Consider the following 19,289-nt stretch of genomic DNA (forward strand, 5'->3'; position numbering starts at 1 on the left):
GCCAATTGTCTTCACTGTTTTACTACCCCATTCTGACAGAGCTGTACAGTCTAAATTTTGCAATGCAAAATGCAATTTCTGCATTATATGTATGCTAGAGGATACTAAAATGCTGACACATCCTCATACATGTGAGTAAGTGACAGTTTTGTATGTAGGTGACAGTTGTTTTCTCTTAATGTGGCTGTAAATCAATTATATTTGGCAGAAATATCTGTAGTTTTTGCATTTGCTGCTACAGCTGGCATTGCTGCTGCAACTGAAAAGCCCCGATTTCACAGCTCTGACTGAAATAAACCCTCTGAGCTGCTTAATGGCATCTGCGTGCACAGCAGGTTTTATGGAAATGATATCATGTCTGTACTTTGAAATACCAATTTTTATTAATCTAAAACACCCAAAGGATATTTATTAAGCAACTATTTGATTGTTCTTTTGTACATTAACATGTTATTAACATCATTATATTATTAACTGAGCAGAAAAAAGTGCATGGATATTGTGAATGTGTGTTCAAAGTGGAAACATACTTTTATATTCTACTTCAATTTATGTCTCAGAACAAAAGAAGCAACAGCTTGATGGGAAACATTTTACGTCTTGTCTGAGAAATTTTACAACATAATCTGAAATTATTTCAATACAACAGATATCTCCTTGTATGAAAAGCACATAATAGGAACTAGGACTGCATAGTTTAGAATACATTGTAATTATATAGCCATTAGTTGTGTAAAGGTATAACGTATAATGGGCAAGTATAGATAGTTTAAGAGGCATGATAAACACACAAGTTAGAAGGAAATTGTAACTGGAAAATATATCAGGAGACTCAGAAACCGTGACCTTTTCAACTTGTAGATTAATATGGTGCTGGGGAGCAGTGTAGAGGACATGTGTACAGGCTCTTTAGAATCTATCCACAAGTGGCTTAATTACAGGCTGTCTTACCTCTCAGGAGCCTTTGTGTCTTTATCCTTCAACATCATGCCCTGGAAACTGGCATTCCATCAATGTCCATGTGCAATAGGCTGAATAAGAGATTAAAAATGGAAATATATTAAAAAACTGAAAACCAAGAGGGTTCTAGGGAGCCAGAAGGACAGTATTTTTGCTGAATTTTATCAAAAATGTGCAAGTGGCCAAGACCAAAAACCAACTGACTCTGTGACCTCAAAAATTATTCTAGTAAACAGTTGGGACAGCATATTTCAATTTTCCCCAAAACGCACAAGCCGCCAAACCACAGATGAAGAGAAGGAAAAATTTATGATGTGGTAGCCCTGTCAACTTTGACAACCGTGTGTAACAATAACAGTGTTATAACAATAACAGTGTTATTGCACAATATCCTTTACATTCCAAAAATTTTTAATTGCCGAATATAAGCAGCAATTCATTTTAAGACCCAGGAGGAGTGAGGGTGTTAAGTGGCTTCTGTTGAGAGTGCACAGAATGAATCTGGTCTAATTTTACAACGTGATACAAGCTGTGTAAAACCAACAGGTGTTCTTTTTTTTTTACAAATGTTTTCTTTCTTTTTAATTTTGCTGATATTGTGGTATGCTGTACTTTTACATTACTAGCTCTAAAAGTATCCATGTAGAAAGTTTTTAAAGCAAATTGGTATTTTTTTTTAATAATGAATGTTTCATTTTGCACATAAATTTTGCTGCCGAACAAAAACAAAAACTTTTTGCATCCAATGTAAAGTAATTTTTTCAAACAGATTAGTGAACTGTAAAGCAAATGTAAACTAAGACAAGTGAATACAAAATACCTGCTGTAAGGCTGCCAGTGTGCAGCAAGGAGGGGTCTACTGTTGAACTCCATCTACCCTCTACCCAGCCTGTACCAGTATGTGGAGAACAGTGGCTGACTCATGGGGTCTCTCCTTCAAGTCCCCCCCCCCCCCCAAAGCCAATTCAATCACCTTTATTAACTCCAAAGACACCTTGTTATACAGGTGGTCTGTGCACAGACACAGCCATTGAGGTGTGCACACTGTAACATGATGAAACCACGGACACCTGCTTTGTCAGTCCATGGAGTCCATGGTCACATCTCTATTAACTGCAGATGACAAAACTCCCTGACTGTGACTATGCAACTTTAGACAGTAGATGTTCTTTCTTATTTTTTCTTTTTTTTGCTTATCCAATCTGCCAAGCAATTTTTTTACAGTGTATTCCTCTGTACATGTGGAGATTCACGGTTTAGATAACTTAAGTGGAGCATAATATACAATTCATTAGTGGTGAACATCTGCACTCAATAAGCAAGAAGGCGAGCAGCTCCAGAATGAATTGCAGCAGTGTTACGGGGAGTAAGGGACATGTCAGCGTTCTCTGTTATTGCTGCTGACGGGCGAGGACGCCACATGCCGAATGTCATCACGGCTCATTTTATAAAGCAACCGTGTCCCGACCTCCGCAAGTGCTGGTCCTGGGGCCTCAGACGGGCCGTCTCTCTAAAGGCGGCCTGCACGGTCTGTGACCCCCGCAGGCTCCGAAATCCGCCGTGCTGTTGTTCCCCCTCTCCCTCGGTGAAACGGATGAGAACGAACTGGGCAGCAGATCACAAACATTCTCCACTCCTGAGCAATGAAAACAAACTGTGTGGCGTTTGAGTGAGCCGCGTCCAAGCCTAATCTCGCTGGCACCCATAGCAGTGACACTGGCCCAGCAAATGAAAAACACAATTCCCTCTGTTGTGAAACCCCCAAAACACCAAGTGTTGTGAAAAGGAAACTAGTAAATATTATTCTGTGCTACATGTAGATTTTTTTTTTTGATTGGTTGATGCAAAGGCCTACAATTCTGTGTCATTCTGTCTGTGATCTCTTACATGGAGACCTGCAACTTTGTTTGCCCTCTCAGTAAAGGAACAAAGCCCACTCTTTCACTTTTATACTGAGAATGGGTGTGAATAATAGGCATGTGAAGGATGGATGACTTCAGAGTAAGCCCGATAAACAAAAATCTCAGTGAAAGTGCATACACTTTGGTCCTGGTAAGTCCTTAATGCGGTGTTTACACTGCACATTGTAGAAATAGTTTCACCCTGTGTGAGTTTCCTTTTCTTACCCGTGTTCGAGAAGAAAGGAAATATTTTTTTTCTGTTTCTAAAATTGCAGCTGAAGTGGGATAGCAGACTTTGTTAGTAAAAGTGATGTCATCTTTTAAAAGTGAGCGGTTACGTGTGCTCAGAAACTTCTAATGATGCGCGTCTGGCAATCTGAAAGGCACGCATCGAGACAGCCTGGGGAAACTGAGAGCCATAAAAACACCCAAGCAGGGGGTTTGAAACACTTCATAAAATAGAACAAACAGCACTGAATTAATAAAAAAGTACCTCTCACTCTCGAAGTTTTGAATAATTTAACTTTTGATGAGGTTTTAAAATACCTTTTTAACCAAAATGCCTATTCTAGATGTATAGAACAGATGCCATTAAATTCATAACGGACTTCCTCAATCATATTTTTTGAGTCGACCACACCAGTGGGTGAAATTGGTAACCAGAAATAAACACATATAGGCACATAAACACATTTAATTTCTCAACCAGATTTTTAACTTTGGCTCCGAAGAAATGACGCAGAGACTAATGCAGTGGTCTGAAATTTTAAAAGGAAACAAATGCTGATGCCCAATGATGGTGAAAGTTTGGAATTCATCACCAGCGGTGTTCCCCACCTTTGCGCCCCCTGTTTCTCAAAAAGCTTCTTTTGTTTTCTTTGAATAATTAATGTAAAGGTGCTATTGATTAGAATGAATGCAACATAAAACCACGTTGGTATCTGCTGAAAGTGCTGTGGTTCAAAGAGCTGGAGAGAAACCCAGGGGGAGAATTAATTAGTCTTTCCTCGCCAGTTCTGTTCTCACGTTTTCTGTTTACCTCCCCCCCCCCCCCCCTTTTTTAGTCGCCTGGCTTGTGTGTCAGCGAATGAAAAAAGGTGAAAGGTCACTTATTTAGGAAACTCAAAACGGTAAAAGTCTTCAAAGCATGCCACCCGTGCTAAAAAAAACCTGGAGATTTAGTGGGCCTAATTCAGACTTTGCCCCTGCTAAAGCAGACCAGCTGATGTCATAGGTCGCATTCCTTCACAGAACTAGGCTAGTCTTCTGTATGCCTGCCGACTGCTGACTAATCAAAGGGTTCAGGAGAGGAGGGGCTTCGGGTGGTGTTGTGAGGGGGCAGGTTTTGGGGGGGAGGATGCAATGGCTGAGAAGACCTGTTTATGTCAAGCGCTCGGTAAAATTCACCCAGCATTATTGCAAGCAGCATGTCCTATTGAATGCTTTTTAGCATGAGCCTGACTTGGCGGCTTTATTTGTATGGCAGGCAAATACAACAGATTTTTTTTTTTTTAGAAGTTTGTAAAGAAGATGAGTCTGAGATGGTAATGACTAAAGCCACAAAGATTTTGTAGTTTCATCCAACAAAAAACATTATGTCATGATGGCAGCAGCGTGGCTCATTGTTTGTTATTCTGTACTCTCACAAACAAGGAAAATAATGGCAAAAACTAAAGGGTACCATTGTGTGGTCAAAGCAGCCGTGAGTTATGTTTGCTTATCTCTGTTTTCATGCACTCCTGGAATGTCTGGCTGGAATTCCAGACCAGCTTGAAGGTCTCCCCCTCTCAGCCGTGCAGTTCAATACACCAAAGTTCCTTATGGTCACATTTCAGACAGTAGAAATGGAGGAAGAGCAGGAAGAGAACCCGTAGAGGCTGAAAATGCAGAGTTATCGCTTTTTTTAAGGAACTTGATGAAAGATGAAGTGAAAGTCATACTTAACTCAGGTGAAGCTTAGTCATATGGCTGTTGTTTAGCAAAAAAAAAAAAACAGAATAAATTTGGAAAAGCAGAACTGTGCATAGAAAACAATTCTTAAAAAAACTAAAAATAGTGTTCAGCTCATAGTTCAACTCATACATACATACATTACATAAATCTTATTTTCTCATGTAAATGATGACAGTCGTCAAAAATGTAATGGTTGGCCAGCAGTTAAACTGTATATCATATTACTTTCCAGGAAATTTCAGATGAAGACAGCTTTTGATTTTTTTTCACTGCATATTATGGATAATGTACATTTCAGACAAATGTCACTAAACGTTTTTATCAAGAATACATTTTTTCAATCCAATTTGTCTCAAGTGGGAAATGTATGTCTTTTTTAATAATAATATTATAATTCTTCCATATAAATAAATAATATTATAGGTCTCCCATAAAGCACTGATCCCTTTTAAGGAACCACAGGGGGTACAACTTCAGTGAGGGTTCATATTTCTTAAAAGAAGATACTTTTTTGGCACAAAGTAATCAAATTCCTATCCAGAACTCACTGAAGACACATTTCTCAACATTGCTCTCCAAATTTAAGAAAGACATTGTGTTATTTGGTAAAAAAAAAAAAACAGCCCTAAGAACAATGAGTGTTCTGTCATACTTGTTTATGACAGTGAGAGCTGTAGCAGCAGTTGCACGCTCCGTGTAAAATCCAAGTTTTACGGTTTTGCTTGGCACCTGCTCTGCAGAACACCCACGGTACTGATGCATCGGTTTCTGGTAAAGCGCGGCCTGAGCCTGGATGCTTGCGGGAATCGGCCGAAAAGGCAAGCAAATGTTCTCCATCGACAAATGTTTTCACAGAGACAGCAAATCAAGTTTTGATTTGTGTTCGTATGTCCTCACGGCTGGCCTCCTTTCGGTTTTTTACAGCGTTTCCTTAGAGACCACTGCCATATATTTGTTTATACACCCCCTCCTGTGTTTGTTTGAAGGCCTTTGATTGTATAACGTCTCACTGTAAAAGATCGGTGGTGGGCAGGACCAGGCAGTGACGGGGCCCGCTGATTGGACAACGGTCAGGTCAGACCCAGGCTGTTTATCTCTTTTCTTAGCAGATTGGAACTCTGGCAGGAGACAGTTTGTGCCACTCTCCTTCTGACTAATCAGCAGACATCTGCCTGTTCCTTGCATGTCAGGCAGTTCTTTCCCACCTCTGATATTTTCATTCCCAGCATGTTCAGCCCAGGACACTGTTACCCTATTCTGCACAACGGGGGCTTTGTGCATTGAAAAGGGTAAATGTGTTGCTGCTATGTTGTCTCCCGAAGCGATGAGCAAACATTACATTCGTGTTTGGACCTGAGCCCAGACAACATACCTTGAGCTGTACTGATTTGCATCTTCCCCTGACACTGAATGATCAGTGCGCTGGGGAAACATCTGCACTTTTAAGATAAGGGGAAACCTCTGGCAGTTTACCAAGATATGAATCCATTTCAGCAGAAACGGGGTGTATCTCAGACAGTGGTTTTTACCCCTCTGAAGGTCATCTTCGCTACAACATCACTGAAGTGTGACGGGACAGAGGCAAGGCCGTGGCCCTCACCATGGTCTGGTTTATCTCACAGGGTTGAGACACAGCCCTCAGCATTATCCTCATATTACACATTAAATAATATGCATAACTCCGATTCACCCATCTGGTTCAATGTTCATTCTTCACATGCTTGTTGCATAATGTAGGCCTCCATTCTTTCACCAGGGCAGGGCATAAAACTGGTTTGCCCAGAGAAAGCTGGTCTTGTTAAAAGACAATTGATTTATCAAGGTGATTACCAGCTCAGGTGTTTAAGCAGGTTAAGAATGTGCCCTGGGTGATTTCTATGTAAAAAAAAAATAACAGTTGTTCTAAGTCTTTGAGTCACGCACGGAAATTATTCACTTCTCAGTTATAGTTCTCCTGCAGAGGAAAGCTTTGATTCTCGACTTCTTCGTATGAGTGCTGGAATTTGGTGTCCTCACATGTTTGAAATACTGATTGTGTGAACTGAAAGGTCCAAACCCATCAATCAAATGAAAGCTCCCCTCTCTCCTTCCATTTCAAAGCCTTATCCTACTTATGTAAAATTGGTGGGTTAATGTTTAACACGTCTTGCCAGTGTTGCACATTTGCCATATTTGTTTTACCTGACAAAATATCTTTACTTCATCCATTTTTTCCAGGTAGTGTGATTTTTGTACTTTTGAATTCTGCGAAGTAAATGCTTACTTATTAAGCATTTCTGATTGGGGCAAGATTGCCTTGCCTTTGCTCCAGTTTTATGAATCTAGGGTAGACAAGAATATTTTCAACTAATGTGCAGTATGCGTCAAGAGAAATCACGGTCCAAGATGTAAAATATAAATCAGTGATTTCATTTTTCTACAAAGGTGCTTGATATGAGCTCTGAAAATCTGTAAACTAATTGGACTATGCATAAAAGTATTCAAAATTATATGATATATTTGATTTCTGTTCACTGATTTACATGGACCACTAACGGAACAGCTTGGATTGGCAGTAAATCATATCTTCAGGGTATGGTAGCTTCTGCTACAAGGTCTCATTGTTGTCCTTTGTTTTGCTAATTGGGTACATTTTACAGCCATTAACACTATACACTTGTGACAGCTGTGTTAGTCCTTGGGGTCAGCAGCCCTTTGGCTGTTTTGTAGATTCAGTATTCAGGATTTCAGGCCTCAGGATTCAGCATCTGAATCCTTTGCCCTCTTCAGCACTTCTTCCACCCAGCACTATGGACTTGCCATTTCTTCTCTCAATCTCTTTTCAGAGATACAGATAGGAGCAACCCTTTGTAATTCACCAGCTGTGAAAGTTGCTTGTTATTGTCTCTGACAGACAAAACTGCATGTTGGCTGGCCATAAAATAGACATTCATCTACCAGGTCCTCTCTGAAACCAGATCTCTTGGGTCTTACATAACAGTAAACACAGGACACGCCTACAATGCCACCAACAGGGAAAACAGATAGGGGTGTTTAGGGGAACTGGATCTCTTTCACTGCCATTGCTGAAGTATTTACATAGAGCAAGCAACTTTGCACCTTCTAATTCAGTACATTGCAGAAGTCTGAGTATCAAAAATTAAAACCTGCGTAGTGAGATCTGCACATCAGCAAAAAGCGCTCAGCACTCAAAGGTCTGAGTCAGCCCCGTAGCGTATTACAGGGGATACAGTACCAAATGAAGGAGCAGCACATATGATACTGACAACAGCCTAGTAACTTGTTGGCGCCTGGTAAGTTGGTACAAGGCGCTGATAAGGTGGTGACCCAGAGAACCGCTTGCTTATGTAACTTCACACTACCCAGGTGCGATAAAGCCAATCATGTCTGTGTTCTGGACTTCCTGTGAATGTAGGCTAACACTGTAATCAGGACTTGAACTAGCTATGTCTCGGCTATGGGACTCAGCCTGCACTCAAAGCATGTACCATTGATGACTGAGACACTTAGGATGGAGCCCGCTGCTCTAGGGAGGAAATTTGTAACATTTAGTTAAATCTGAAGGAATAAGAGCTGGAAGCCTCAGGAGTCCATGAAATATGGATGAATCACTCAACTCAGAAGATGTTGCAGCATACATTCAAGTTTACAAGTATTTTATGCAGAACAAGTGACATATGTATTTGAGATAATCAACAGCATGACTGTGTAGGGTGTCACAACTCTACATGTGTACGCAAACTGAAATAAAATACATATGCTCCACATTCACACATGTAGATGGTTGTTCTCGTAAGGTTTAATTAGTCTCTAGTACCAGAGCAGATTCTCGTTAATGCAAAGCAGATGAACGGGGTCAGTTGGAGCTGTAAACAAACCAAACAAAATCAATTAAAAATCAGCTGAAATTTTTCTTTGCTTTCGATTCGGAGAAGTTGGTGCACGGCTCGTTGTGTGTGTCTTCGGCAGAGCACAGTGGATTGGGCACAAATTGCGCAGGATGTTTGGAAAATCACTTTAATGGTTCCTGTGACAGAGCAGTAATTGCTTTTTGTTGGCAATCCTCTTGAAAAACATGGACTCAGGGAGTACTTGTTAACAGCCTCCATTGAAATTTGCTGGTGCTTTGGCCACTCTAATAATGCCAATTTCGGGGCACGAATATTCCATTCAGCCACACATCATTAACTACTAAGTCTTGTCATCAGTGCACAAACAGAAAGACGTCTTTACAATGTGCCAACACTGTCACTGGCGCGCTGTTAAAACATTTCTTGGAGCTCTCCCATCCGCATTACTGAAGCATTAAAATGAAATTGACAGTCTCTGAGTGGGGATGGTGGAGATGGAATTCAGCAGGCAGACAGACTGGACGGCTTCCTCAGTTTGTTTGAAGTAACAACAGCCTGGGACAGCCAAGTGGCACAGTTGCAATGTCCCCCTGAAGCAACTTCACCACAAGTATTTATATTGTGTTTTTGCATGATACATGTTGACTGCTTGTTTTATTAATTAACTCTTGTTGGGTTTTGATTTCGGCATTTGCGACATTGCTGACACAGTGTGCGGTTGTCTGGTAGACTTGCTTGTGGGTACCCTCATGCATTCATCATTCCAAGAAGTTTAGTGATGATTTTTTTTTTTTTTACAAAAGAAACTATCCCCAAGATTCAATTATCGCTTGTCTTTAACTATGACTGACAGCTAAATGCAAGTTGTATTTTTTTTTGCTCATAAACACATTCCTACTATCACCATAGAGATATTTTTCATAATTAAAATTTAGCACCTCATAAGTATGACTTATGAAGTTGTTACTTGAGAATTATCATTATTCATGTCATCATTATGAGACAACATATTGCTATCATGACATTAAAAATGTCTTTCTTTTGTGGTGGAAATGGGCTTCTGTATGGCTGATAGCTCATTCTTTCCATCTGTGTACAGCATTAGCATCTAACACACCCACTTGAATACCACATCCACAAGCAAGTAAATAAGAGGTTACCTGTTAGCTTTTGAGTGACCCCTCCCCACAACTCAAAAAAAGAAAAAAGAAATAGTAGTTAGTCATAAGAATTTCAAATGTCCAAATGGAATGTAAATAAAGAAAAAGGAATGATAATGGAGGAAAAGCAATGGCAAAGTAAAAAATGACAATAATACTTTTTTTTTCAATATATATTATTTTGTTATGTCATTTTTATTTGAATTATTTGGGTGTAAATATAACTGCCTTTCAAGCTTTCCTACCAGAAGGGTGTAAAAGACAATTCTTCGCCTCCACCCTCTATCTCGTTAAAATAATCTGATTCAAAGACAAGCGTTGTGCTGCAGGGACAAATGTTCTTGATCTAACCAACTGCCTCCTGACCATGGGTGTCAGTTTGTTGCGAAAAGTGCTGGGGACAACGATGGGTTTGACGTGTTTACGAAATGGGCCACGACAAAAAGTGGTGGGGACATGTCCTCAGCGTCCCCAGCATAAATGATGCCTATGCACCTGACACCCAACTAGTCCTGTCCATTGTTTGTTTTTTATATTAATCAGAGTTAAGTGGAGTTGCAGCAGATAGTGTCCTTTACCAATGGCCTAAATTCCTGAATTCTGTCTTTTAAGGATTTAATCTTCCAGAATCTTTCAGATTTAAAATGAAGCAAAACATTATCCTGTTATACTTCATTTTAACACTTTATACCTCATAGTTATGGTTTAAATGAATTGCAAACCATTAACAAAATTCAAAAACATGGTTTAAGATAATTTGTAAACAGATCTATTGTCTTTGACCACATGCCATGACATGCATAAGCTGACAAATGTCAGGGCAATAAGACAGAGAAAGCAAATAAGAAGAAATCTGTCGTGCTTTCCTTGGCAATTTCTAACCTGCATAATTATGATTATCAGGAAGGTTTTACATTTAAACAAACCGAGACTGTGTTTTCACAGCTGGCCGTTCTGTTGACTTCGTTGCGGCATTCGCAACATGCTTTGCCTTTTATACAGGACACATTTATGTCCCTCCACCCTGGTGACTGGTACCACTCCAGAGGAAAGCCACCTACAGTTTCTCAGAAGCCATTTCCTGTCTCGGTGAGGGGTACTGCTCCTCACAGCCCCCACTCACTCTGACCACACAAACGCCCTAGAACGACAGCCTCTGGAAACAGCCACTAAGGCCCTGTGTCCCTGTGCTAACATCCTCGCCCAGGTGAACTTGACTTCAGTCAAAAAGCTGTTTTTCCACCGGGCTCCAAAGTCACTCTTCAGCAGTCGCATTACCGGCATTCCAGTCTCCAATGAACCCCATCAACTCAGCAGATACTCGCCGGTTCCAGTGCCGCGAGCCGGCTGGGCGCTGGGCTGCTAAATTGAGCATGAAGAGACATTTTGAGCCAGGCGGTAGTGCTGAGTAATGATGTGCTCGGTTCAAAAAGCCACTTCTCAGACTTTACTTCCTTTGTGTCCTTTGAGTTCGTGAGAAGACGAGCCCGGATTTAAACCGTACCCCCGCATCCGTCGCAGGAGCCCATCAAGACGCATGAATAAATGCCAGAGCAGATGTTGTGGTGCTGGGGTTTATTTACAGGAGTTCAGGGGGGTGGTCAGGGAGTTGTGTTTTCCACTACACATCCCCGATCCTGTTCTCCACTCTGCTGTTTTCTTACGTTATTCATAGCGGCATGGTTGGATTTGTAAATTTAATGCCATTCGGTCTTGTTTTTTCGCTGACTGATTTCCGTGTTAATGTCAGTGCCTCTTCACATGTTTGTTGTAAATTGGCGCTCTCCATGGCAACCTCTGTGACCTTTTACCCGACATTTTACTCCTGAGCAATGTACTTTAAACATTTTAGAACTTTTTCACCAATCTGTGCTTTGCTTCACTTTGAACTTTTTTCACTTTTGTGCTGCACCGTCTGGCTCAGTGTAAAAGTACTGTTTACACTCAGTACTTGTGAATCCTTTTTTAGATTTTGCAGATCAACATGAGACATGGGCCCAAAAAACAGATTAAGTTTTTGAAAGATAATACAACAAAGGTAATACAAAAGGATTTACAAAGACAGCTCATGACAAGAACCAGTTAGTGTTTATAGCGTTGAATGATTGCAGATTAGTGGATTCATTTGCCAAAAGAATGTAAAGACAATCACTTGTCACTTTTAATGAGATGAACTTCAGTTCACTACGTTTTTGTTTAAAATATTTCTAAAATAATTGCAATAAATAACCTATTATAATTCAACTAGGTTTTCTTGAAAATGCACCTTGGGTGGATCTCTGAAAAACTAGAGAAAGAATTCTTGGAAACACCTTGTAATACCTCACCCTAGAAAAGCCTACGCTTCATGTGACTTCAGACCTGTTTAACACCATTGGTTTAATTTTCATATTTACATACATAATAATACCAATGATTACTGTTATACTCCAGTTAGAATTCTATGTTAAATGATAAGCTAAAGAACAGATCATTTTCAGAGAAGGCTAAGCACCCTGGGGAAAAGTTTCTGAAGCGATAAAAAAAGATCCATTTGTGTGGTGATTTTTAGCGAGAGCCGTCAGTGTCTGGTGTATGCCTGCTGCGCTCAGAGGTTTACTGTTCATTGAGTCATCTGTGTGCTAAGCTTGTTATCGCTGTGAACGGGCAGCCTTTTGTTCCCATTTTGAAAACCAGCAAACTAGAAACAGATGGCGAACAGCACAAAAGTTGACGGCTAACCTCGCCTTCGGAAAGGTCATTTTACAGTCATGGTTGACTTTCGTTCTCAGTCGTGAGTCTGTTCTCAGTCGTGTTCCAGACCTGAAGGGTGTTTACGCTCTGGACTACAGTGAAGGCTGTGACCGTGCTCTGTACCGTCCTGGATGACTGCATACTGAGTAGAGGCACACACATATATGAGGTAAATGTCTCTCACAGTAAGGCATTCACAGTAAGGCAGTCCTGGTCTCAGCCTTTATGTCTCACAATGAGCAGAATAACAAGCACAGAATGTCTGTGGGATTCTGTTGTTTCTCCTCAGCTTGCCTTGGCACATGTATGTCCATTAGTCACCACTATTTGTTGTACTGAGCTGTCTTGAGACTTTGCGCACGGGTTCTCCCTACTGTCAGTCAACACCTAGGGCCATAAAGCACTCATTTCTCACGACTGCAGACCTCAGTCTGCACTAGTGCAGTACATGCCGTTGTCTCAGATCAACAAACGGATAAGCAAATAATGTCCTTAAAGCTCCCCATACTACAGAGTTAGGGACATATACCTGCACACTGCTGTAAGCAAATTTGCCCTTGGCATTGAAATTCATTTAAAAAAAAAAACACAGAAGTGTATGAGAAGTGACTTGTTTGCTCAAAAACTTGGCCGAAGATGGCGTGTCTCATTGCGATGTGGGCGGTACGCGGCTCTCATGATTTTAGGTCAGTACACGGCAAATGTGCAGAGGACTTGGACAGAGGCACGGGATACAATGAGGCTATGGCCAGACTGAAAATAAATTGGCAACAGCAACACGAATCTGAATGAGGGTACACTGACGAGAGGCTACAATGGGGAAAAGCATGCACTGTACATGGCTTTCCCACTGTTTCGCTGTCAGCCAGGGAAACAGGAGTATTTTGTGAACCTGTACAGAGAGAGAAGATTGTCCCAAATTTCTTTGCTAGCACTAGCTTTGGCTGCTCTTCGTTAAAGCATGAGTAAACGTGTTTGTTACTAAAGAAACAGCCTGAAAGCATAAGGAAATGCCTGCTGGTGCTGCATTTGCTTGCGCACTGCCACGACATAAAGCTGAGATTGTGTTTCTGCAGTGCTCCAAAAAGCAATCTAATTGTCAAATCCTAATCAACCAGTAACTGCAAGGAAGGCCTTCTAATTATGTGCCCAGGGTTTCTGACTTGTAAACTAAAAAGTGTTTCACATATTTTATTGCACTAAAGCACATACATGGAATCTATCAGCTAAGTTTTATTCTACAGTGGCCTCTAGATGTATACACACAAACTGTAACAAAAAAAGATTTTTGTGCAATTAAATTAAGGTCATGCTGCCAACCAACTGCATAGAGAAATAGAGCAGTAACAAGAGAGTTTGGAGATCTTCAAGAAAATCTGACATCCTTGGAATAATACGAGGCGAAATTCAACTTAATGGTAGCTGCAAGAGTCTGGCATTCATGGCAGAGCTTCAAAGAAGAAGCCTCCATGGAAGTAACAAAAACAACAACAAACAGTTCAGATTTTCCAAAGTGCATCTAAATGACACTTGGACCATGTCTGGGCAATTCTCAGGACAATTTTCTCAGGTGAACAAAAAATTAAGCTTCACACACATCCATTAGTGATATATTTAGCACTGAAAAGGTGAAATATGACGGCAAATCAGTGTTGGAGTTGTCTGGTTCTGGTGTCCTTGTCAGAAAGGGTGAGAAGGGTGTATTTGAAAATAAACCAGGAATTTTGACAAAAAAATTCGTTCCCTCTGCTAAGGATCTGAGCCAAAACTGGACATTCCAGCATTAGAGTGATCCAAGGTGCATATCCAACTCTTTTAGGAAATGGTTACAGGAAAACAAAATCAAAGTTGTGGATTGACCCTCATAACCTCTGGACGTCAATCCAATACAGCATTTGTGGTTATAACTCATGAAACCAATTCACAACCAAAAACCAAATAATCTGGAGGACTTTGAAAATTTTTGCTGAGAGGAGTGATCAAAAATCCTTTTGGCCTGAACCTCAGAGAGTGCCATCAAATTCAAAGAAATATTTTAAAAACTTTAAATACCATTCTTCATAATTTGCATAGTTTGTTTTTCAGAAATTTGCGGTCCATTTTCTGGATGTCAGGAGCTGTTTTTAAAGCACGATTACGGTTTGCACCCTTGCAATTCATCTGCTGAAATAATTTGTTCTTCAAGTCATCGTAACGTCAGCTGTGTACATCATAAATGTCTAAGCCCAGAGGGCCAATGTGGATAAAGGAGAAATAGTATTTGTAATGAACTTTGCTGCAGCCAGGATATCAGCAGGATGTCAGAGAATCACATGATCTAGTGCATTTGGGACAGACTGTGGTCCAACAGCTTGCTCCCTCATAGATATCAGATGACTAAACCAGACTAAATCATAGGAGAGCAATAAACAGTTCAAACAGTGGTCTGTGGGTCATTGCGGAGGTTGGTATTTAATTAAAATAAGAATGGTTAAGGATAGATTTTGGATATGCCTCAACTATCACGGTGAAGGGTCAAAGCAGTGCTGGCTTAATAACTGACAATTATGGTTGTTATGTATTGTGTGATTCTGCGTATTTTTAAATTTTAATATTACTGCACTGGGTGCTAGGGTCCACCATAAGGTCAGCTTTATATTGGATAACAGAGAGTTGTAAGAAGTGTTCAGTTACAGCTGGGGTGGTGGAATAGCTTCTCTTAATTGTTTTAAGAACTTCCCACTGTTTAATTGGTTCATCAGAATAAGCCCTGTCTTATTGTTTATTGTTACAGTGTCACCTGGGCTCTATAGGGCAATCCAAATCCTTCAGGAAGTCCAGTTTTGTCTAAGTTGACGCTCCTACATGATTTTGTGTATCTTTCGGGCTTCCAAAATGCTGAGTGGGTGCCAGTGTAGTATAGCGGTAAGGCACAGGGCTTATAATCAAAAGGTTGCTGGTTTGATTCTCTGCTGGGGCACTGCTGATGTACCCTTGTCAAGGCGCTTGACCCAGGATTGCTTCAGTAAATATCCAGCTGTATAAATGGCTACAGGTGTAACCTATGTAAGTCGCTGTGGACAAGAGCATCGGCTAAATGCCAATAATGTAATGTAATGCGTGGATGAGATTTCATGTACATGAGTTTCTGGTGAGACTATAACCTGTTGAGGAAAGGTCATTGCAGAGATTTGAGATGCTTGCTACTCAGATGGGGAGTATATTTGCTGTAAATTGTAAATTTTACGAGTACTGTAGTAAAGCCCAGACCCCCGTATCTCAGTTGTGTGGACCTTGGGCACAAAGTGTTACTATGGCCATGGGAAAGCTATGTTACTCCAGGCAAAAAGAATGTTCCAGAATAAGGTAAAGATGTAAAATTGTCAGAATTGTCTTGATAAGAAAGTTCAGTGACCTAAAATTCACACTTGGCATCATGACAATAGTCTACGCAAAATTGAAAGTATGTTTGATGATGCTAGAACATTTTCACTATGATCTTTTTTATCACCACCACAATGACAACCACCCACTCAAGAGCAGAGGGCAATGCAAATGCACACCTTTAATATGCATACACACCTACTGTGACTGTGCATCTATTGCGTATTTTCCACTCTACAAGTCACACAGTGAATTAGGAGGCAAGAGCCATTCGACAATAGGCACGTTCTCCTGGCACTGTCTGAGGCTCATAGGCACCCAAATGAGGCCTAGACTACGGAGAGCAAAACAACAAGGGAACCCTGGCTGACCTACCAAGCCCCCTGTCCCCAGTAGGAGTCAATTTGCTTTGCTTATGTACAACCTCGGTCCATATCGGCAAATGATATTGTGGGTTTTGAACCCCAGGTCATAAGACTCAGCCTGCTCTTCAAACAAACACTTTTACTGTCTCAGCCACTTGGAACTGCTGTCAGTATGACATGTTATTAAAAATTATTTGAATCAATGGCTCAATAAATTTATTTTTTTGGGGAGTCTACAAGTTACAAGAATGTGGAGTCTACATGCTTGTAAGTTATTAATGGTGCATACAGTACTCTTAGGGCTAGTACACACACCAGTTTTAGCCTTGATCTAATTCTTCCAGTTTCCTTTTTGAGTTTACAACAATTTGTGGAAAAAATGTCCGCACTGAAATGCTGCCACAGTTCAGTGCATAAGATCTGGTCCTACAGGTGATGAAAATTGCTCTTCTTAGTAACCTTGTAATTCCTGTGGATTCCTGTTAAGAGGTTTTCGCAAGGTTTCACAAGCAGTGAGAGACTAAAATATTCCTGTGAAAATTAACCAATAGTAATGACATGTGCCAAAAAGCATCCATTTTCTGTAATCTGGTAGTGCCTCCAGTGTGTGTCTACATATCTAAAATAAGTAGCCCTGATTTGTGGTAGCAGATATCATTGCATAATGGCAAGCCGTTCACTAACTGCAAGTTCACCACAGTCTGTGAATTCACCAATGGGCACTGTACAAAAATGTACCAATTGTAATAGTATTATCATTTGCACATTTGCATTTTCATCATATTTAGTAAACTTTCATTTCTGACTTCCTAAACAGTACTGCAATCTCACTGTAAATGAATTATCATTCACTTCACTATTTCCCCTCCTTGTTCAGTTGTTAGGTTATTCTTATAGGAATTCCAGAACCACCACCCTAGGTAATGTAACTGGAGAAACTGTCAGTTTTGCACTTCATTCAGTGGATGAAAGTGGATATAGTTACATTCTTCCACTGGCAATTATAGTAGCGAGTATGCAAAAAACTGTGGCGGGTCATTCAAGGACTTCCTCTCTAAGCTTAAATGGGATGTTTACTAATCTAAAATATTTATCCCTTTTTAACACGACAACTTGCACTGGGACTTTCATTGGAAATTACTGCACAGTCAAATTCCGAGGAGCAGCAGTAAATATTTAAAACTCTGCACTGCAGTTAATTAAACGAGTAGGTCAGCACCTCATAGCATTTTAAGTTTGACTTTTAACTCTTAACATTATCCAGGTGGCACAAGCTGAGGGAATCCATCATTATTGCACATTGCTGTGTCATTTTACTTTTGAGCCCGTCTGGCACTCTGAAGAACTGAAATGAATCTGTTTTCTGTGTAGACTGCAAACACAGAGCCAGGTTGCCAGCTGTTGAGAGGAGTTCACAAGGTGATCCATCAAACCTGTCCTCGTTTCAGAAAGCTGCAGCAGTACATGGTTTATAGGAACTGCGTGGGCTGTTTCTACGGAGGCAGTAGCCCTATTGCATGTTGTACCTTTGAACAAGGATAGATGGACCCTTAGTCCTATCAAAGGTAATGGATCTGGAAGTAAAAAAAAGACAGCTAGGGTGGATCTATGAGAAATTATGTCCCAGTAGAAGTCTTTGGTTGGATGTACCATTAAAATGTCAATCTCACAACACTTGATGTGTTCCTGCTTCAGCAAACTGAAGTCTTTCCCTGGCAGGTCACTGTGAGACTTCTTTCAGAAACCTAAATTGATGTCAAGATATCAATCAGCCATCAGGATATCAATCAGATGTACTCCTTAAATGATCATTGTAAGCCAAGGTGCTGATAACCCTTAAGAGAACATTGCCGGTTGCCAGTCCATGGTCTCCAATTCACATTTTTCAAACCTGCATCTTTGTAGTGGTCGAGTCAAGCAGCACCATTCAGAAAGGGAATGGAAAGGGGCTGTTTTTGTCTGGCAGAGAGGAATCTTGGCTGGGTGTCATTTCCAATCTTCCTCTATGCTGTTGATGGCAATACAGACCCCAGTAGCTTTGGCAGAACAGGGCTGCCGTCCTCTCTCCCCCACCTCTGTGAAGTCTTATGTAAGCAGCTGCAGGGCACAGACGACATTCAGTTAATGTCTGGCAATGGGGCATAATGGGGAGTGTAATCTTCAGGGAAGGAACCTGCAGAGGCAAGTCCGCCCCTGAGAGACAGCCAGCATCCTGCCTCCCTCTTTTTTCACACAGTGGTTTCTGTAGCTGGTACAGGGGATCGGCCAGTCAGTGACAGAGGAGTACAGATATCGGGCAGAGAATATCCAATCACTGTAGCTTTTTAACGCGATTAGAGTTACAAACTCTCTGTCTTTATCTAATAACTGACCGTAACCACATCATATTTCCATGATTTTCTCTGGCACATGCGTGTGTGTGTGTGCGTGTGCGTGTGCGTGTGTGTGTGTGTGTGTGTGTATGTGTGTGTGTGTGTGTGTGTGTGTGTGTGTGTGTGTATTGTACATGTGCGCATGAACCCTCACATGTCTGTGTGTGTTAAAGTGTTGGACGTGGACTGACACACACATGCCAGCTGTCAGTAACAAAGTGTTTCATGCTGGCGTGGCAGTGAGGTCAGAGTGCAGATGGGGTCAGGGAGCTCGGAGCTACAGTTATAGTGATACCCACTGCACAGACCTCCTGGGGAACTGATTTTTACCCTTCACTTCTGTGTGGATGGACAGGATTTCAGGAGAAGGGACATTTGTATGCATGACAGTGTGGTCTGAAACTATTTGTAACAACCAGGACCTGGGACAAAGGTGACATGGGATTTTATTGAGCGATTCATAGAAATATAGTAAATACATAGAGGTGGTTCTATGAAAACGTGGCACATTCAGAGAAAGATCAATGCTCGATCATGTTTTCGACCTCTCAGTCATGCAAGTACACTGCTGGGCAGTGGACATTGAATGTAAAAATGTATTTAAGAGAAGCTTTTGCTTTTTTGCTCATAA

Source organism: Megalops cyprinoides, chromosome 13 (assembly GCF_013368585.1).
Source record: "Megalops cyprinoides isolate fMegCyp1 chromosome 13, fMegCyp1.pri, whole genome shotgun sequence".
In the NCBI taxonomy this organism is placed as follows: domain Eukaryota; kingdom Metazoa; phylum Chordata; class Actinopteri; order Elopiformes; family Megalopidae; genus Megalops; species Megalops cyprinoides.